Consider the following 5,578-nt stretch of genomic DNA (forward strand, 5'->3'; position numbering starts at 1 on the left):
CACATTTCTGGTCCTTAAATATAGATTTCAAGAACTTCACTAGTCTCTAGTATCTTTTGGGACTAACAATCCGGTCCTTAAAGAGTTTTAAGGACCAAAGCAATACTCATCGCTAAAAGTGATTTTACATTTTTGTTCAACATATAATTTATTTACAATATGATATTAAAGATTATTTATGGCCAAAATATGTGGCAACTAAATAATACATGCTCCTTTTCTAAAATATTATAAAAATTTTAAATATAGATAATGAAATGCACATATACAAAATTATCGATCGTATTATTTAAAACTATAGATAAACATCTCACATGCAGTACTGATTACACAACACTATATTCCCACTGGTATGTTGTTGTTGTAGTTGTATTAGCCAAAAAGCTAACATCTCTAAATATATAATGAAATGTATTGCCAAACTATCCAAGCGAAAGGATGACCGATTTGGCAAAACTTGTTTAATTTCTTCAAACTTGCATCTCGACTTGTAAACGGAAATATTCAAATCCTGTGGAACGTATAAAACAAAATTTGCTTAGAAAAAAGAACAATACACAATCAAATCATACAATGTATTTCAATGTAGACAAAAAACAAGATATTGCAATCTAGATTTTTGGTTCCTAGTTACTCTGCAACTGGCATAGATACAAAATATTTCTATAACAAAAGAAGATAATTTGATAAAGTAACTGCTAATATTCAACCATACATAAGATTGCAAGAAATATAAACATACGCATTGGCAAAGAAAATGAACAAGAAGGACATCGAGATGAACAAGCGCCATGGGAAAACAAAAGAGGAAAGAAGATAAAAACGGTACGGATGTTCTTTTCACCAATATGAACTAATTTGTCTATAATAAGAGTAAAAAATATCAAAGAAACACCCTATAAAGGAAACAAGAGTAGAAATATACCTGAGGAAATCCGAAAGCACAGGAGTAGATGTTAGAGCTTCACACGTGTAGAATAAAAGTCCATATCCAGCAGCTCTCCATGAGCTAGAACCATAAGAAAAAATGTAGGGTGATATGCCATGATATGAAAATTTCAAATTATGAAGATAGCAGTATAATCAAAAATAGTTGAAAATGAAACAAAGAAATTAATTTTGCTTTAGTTTGCTTTGCCAAAGTTAATTCTTGCATTTCTCATCATCGTAAGTTCACTTTAATATAAGCAGTTGCTACATTTGTGAATTGTCTGCTTGAACAAGTGGACAAGAAGTCTTATAATAGAAGAATGAGAAATAAAATAGGATGTTATTCAAGGTTTTCATACAACACCATAAGATTCCCTAGTCAATTTCTATGTCTTTCTTAACAGCTTATATAAGCTCAAGTTTAATGGAACTACAAATAATTGATAAAATGTAATTATGTACATAAGTTATGTACATTTTTTTTTATGACAAGGGAAACCCACAGGGTAGAACCCCCTCTCTTTTGCAATAGCTCGTAAACCACACAAGAGAGGTGACCCGCACTAGACAAGCCCGGCGTGATGAGCCCAACCCAGAAGGCGAACCCCTTGCTTTCGTTGGCAAGGGGTTTCGAACGCAGGTTATGTACATTGTCAATCAGTAGATTCATACTTTGCAGTAAGTAATTCAATAACATCCAGTGTTTTGAGAAGCGAGAAGCGGAAAAAAGCGATGGGGGCTCGCTTCACAGAAGCGTGAAGCGAAGCGCATGCTTTTTTCAGAAAAAGCGTTATTTAGTATAAAAATAAAAAATATAAAATATGCATAGATAAATAATCAAGAATTCAAAAGACTTAGATTAAAAAGTAAATAGATAGTCAATAATCCTCATAAGTAACAACATATAAAGCAAATGCATAACTAAATCACAAAGAGAGAAAAATCCTATTCTTCAACAAGATCCTCAAACTCTTGAAGTGCCATCAACAAGGGTTCTACTTGGTCCTCATCTTCTTCATCGGAGGACTCATCAACAAGAGTTCTACTTCTATTTGAACTTGAACCTGTAGCTACTCTTTTTTCCTTGCCCCTTAAAGTACTCCCCCTAAAACTATAAGATTAAAAGATCTTTAAATACAATTAATATATCTTTAGTTTAAGATCACAAGGTTCATAAGTTTTTTTTAATACTTTGTATCAAGTCAAAACCAAACAATCAAATTGAAATGAAAAGAGTACCAAATCGAACCTTTAGAAACTGTGAGTGTAAGCATATCATAGTATTTGTGTAGAAATAAAAGCTTTTAATTAAGAAATTATAAAAATATTAATATTATATCTGGACGGACTAATAAGAAAAATAGTGTCAAATAAAAATGAAATGGAAAAAGTAATATAAAGTGAGCAGATCAGTAGTATTCTTATAAGTAATTTTGATTAGCTTTCTAATTAAATATTAATATTATATCTGGATTGAATAAAAAAAAATAGTTTCAAACAAAAATGAAATGGAAGTGAGCAGAGTATTAAATTAATATATACCTAATTATCAATCCTCTAAGTGTAACCTTTTAGACTTTGTGGCAGACAAGTGATTCATGCTTTTGCTTTTAGACCTTCCTGGCAATAGCACTAAGTTAACTTTATAATTTTTCTTAATATACAATTATGAGGAAAAATATGAATGATTTTCTCTATAAATTTTTTAATACTGAGATTATTTTCTTCACTACCCGCTTTTTCCAAATAAGCGAGCTTTTTTCTCGCTTCTACATGAAATGGGCTTCTCGCTTCTCCCATGAAGCGCACGTTTTTCTGAAATCGCTTCGCTTCACGGTATTGAAGCGCTAGAGTCTCGCCTCGCTTCGCTTCACGCTTAAAGCGAGCGCTTCGGCGCTTTTTCGCAACACTGATAACATCACAAAATGAACAACTAAATAGAGAAGCGGCAAATTCTCTAACCTAAAACTGGACATATTTTTTTCTCACACTGTACAGAATTCTAAAGCAATTAAGAACTAAGCACTGTATAATTTGGATAAACTGGAGCAAGTGTAGTAAAACGAAACTTAAGTGTAGCTTTTACAAAAGAATAGAGTTCAAAGGTCCTGACCAGATGGAATATCAATAACTGAATCACATTTTTAGCATGGACTCCTAAATCTTCACCCAAAGAGACTTTGAGAGAGGGACATTATATGTTAATCAGTCATACAGTCCCTAGATTAAGCTTCAGCTAAATATTCAAGGGATAAGAATGTTTTATCCAACATATTTTTGTAATAAAGGGGTACATATATTTCAATAATACAACAACTTACAAAAGGAGTTGAAGGAGTTGCAGCTGCAATTATTGAGGACTTAAATCTTAATGAGAGTTAACTATCCCTCGTTGAAGATGATGCAACAAAAATTGTCTCTTCAGCACCTGTAGCTTCTACAGTTAATATACATCATGGGGCATAAGTTGGGAATAAGTTGTAATCAATAATAAGTTGTATTGTTTGATAAAAAAAGTGTAATCCCATTAAGAATAAGCTGTTTTTAATAAGAAATTGTTTTGTTCGAACAAACAAAGCTTTGGCATTTAATTTCAGTTATATATGTAACTAAAATCTCAATTGATTTAAAAAAACTTACTTGTTTCAACTTCTTGGGTGTGTTGGTTAACTTGATTAGTATATGAAGGAAAAATAGTATTAACTTGCATATATACTTTCTCAAGAACCACGAAGTTTTTATGTATCACTCTCTCACTTTGGTCAATTGGCAATAGTATCTCCATGGACTACTAGGAATCTGTTTCATGTTCCTTGTGCATAACGGCCTTCTAACATGTACTTACTAGTTCCTAAAATCCTAATGGTGGCATATGTTTAACCTTTTACAGCTCAAATCCAAAACAGAAATCAAATCAATTACAATTTACAATCATGAACCAAAAATATAACCATTAAAAGTACCATTTTCACTTCACCGGAATACATTCACCCCCAAAGCTAAAATTTCATCAACTGAAACTATACAGTTTCAACATTCCAACAAAAAGCAGACACATACATAAAACCCCAAAACCAACATACACCAAAAGATCCATCTAAACAAACATAAAGAAAACCAAACCTTACTTACACAGAGAAAACAAAAATCAAAAAACTGAAAATGCAAACATGCAGTCATGAACTCACCATCACTAAATTACAGAACCAGTGTACACAACACTCAGTATAATGCACCAAAACTTTCCAAAAAAAAAAGAGAATCATCTAAACAAAAAAAACAAAGATCAAAGTTTTAAGCATACACTAACACAAGCGCAAGCACAACCACCAAAACCCCTTTAGGTGAAAATCAAGTACCCCCATCTAAGCACTCGGTACAATCCAACAAAAGCTCTAAAAAAGAGTCATCCTAAACCTGAAAATGCAAACATGAACCCACCTTCACCAAATCGCAAAACCGGTGTATACCCACTAAAGCACTCAATACAATCCACCAAAATTTCCAAAAAAAGTAGAATCATCTAAACAAACAAACAAAGATCAAAGCTTTATGCATACACTAACACAACCACAACCACCAAACCCCTTTAGGCCAAAACCAAGTACCCCCATCCAAGCACACCGTACAATCCAACAAAAACTGGAAAAAAAAGAGTAATAATAAACCAACAAACAAAAATTAAAGCTTTATACCATACTAAAACACACATAAAAGCAATACCTGAAAATGCTAGATTCGAAAGTTCATTTCACAGCTAACACTCAAAAAAAAACAATAGGAAAATGGAACTTTGAGCTGTAAAGTTCAAGATGAAGAGTTACTTGAGTAAAACAAATAGTAAAGCAAATTGGGAAAAGAAAAAAGACCAACTCGCAGAAGAGAAATCATACCTAATATTAGAATAGATGAAAATAGATTTGAGCAAACTAGATGACATACAATTTGTTGTGCTTTCTCTGTTTTGAGAAACTGTAATGTTTTTTATGAATGGTAGCTGAGAATAGAGATCTGCAGAGGAGCTGCTGCTAGGGCAAAGTATAGCAATGGGATCTGTATTGAGAAACAAAGAGTTTTTTTGCTTTTTCTTTGAAAAATAATTCTTAGTTTTGGCGATGGATGTTATGGTGAAAAATTTTATGTTTTTTAATATTTTAGTATCACCTTTAGGACACCTTTTTCCCGCTCCCACGTATAAATTGTATTTTGGGACCGGGTACTAATTTCTTTAGAGACTAGATTTAGTATCTTTCCAATAAAATATAGAATTAGGGACCAAAATAGAATGCCGTCTCTGTACATGAACTTTTAGAGACTAGATTATTATCTCGTCCCTAAATGTTGGTCTTAAATAAACTTTTTTCTTGTAGTGCTACTAAAAATAGGAAAGAGTCTATAATGTCCTTAATTAAAATCATCATTGACCCATCAATGAATCCACCCATGCCAATTAATTTCCTCATTATATCATATTCTAACTTTCACATACCCGAGGTATTACATGTGAATAATGCATAATTTAATCAATAATCATGAGAATAATCGTAAGTAAGAAGACCCAATGCAAATTTATGAAACTGGGGGTTTTAGAAGAAGAATCATAAGAGAATTTGTGAGAAAACTTGGGATTTCGTAGGTGAAAGTTCCC

General features: G+C 32.3%; 1 long non-coding RNA gene across 3 annotated transcripts; it reads right to left on the reverse strand.

Moving 5' to 3' along the window:
* Positions 1–264: 264 nt before the first annotated feature.
* LOC129871730 (uncharacterized) lies at positions 265–5,182 on the reverse strand. 3 transcript variants are annotated; one of them, XR_008762304.1, is made up of 4 exons: positions 4,824–5,182; positions 3,252–3,367; positions 926–1,009; positions 265–511 (listed from the first exon to the last, which is right to left on the reverse strand). It is a non-coding gene; the product is annotated as an uncharacterized LOC129871730 (long non-coding RNA). The 3 variants fall into 3 exon arrangements; XR_008762302.1 differs by having other exon boundaries at positions 3,252–3,358; positions 4,824–5,181; XR_008762303.1 differs by lacking the exon at positions 3,252–3,367 and having other exon boundaries at positions 4,824–5,178.
* Between the last annotated feature and the right edge of the window lie 396 nt (positions 5,183–5,578).

This window comes from Solanum dulcamara, chromosome 10 (genome assembly GCF_947179165.1).
Source record: "Solanum dulcamara chromosome 10, daSolDulc1.2, whole genome shotgun sequence".
In the NCBI taxonomy this organism is placed as follows: Eukaryota; Viridiplantae; Streptophyta; class Magnoliopsida; order Solanales; family Solanaceae; genus Solanum; species Solanum dulcamara.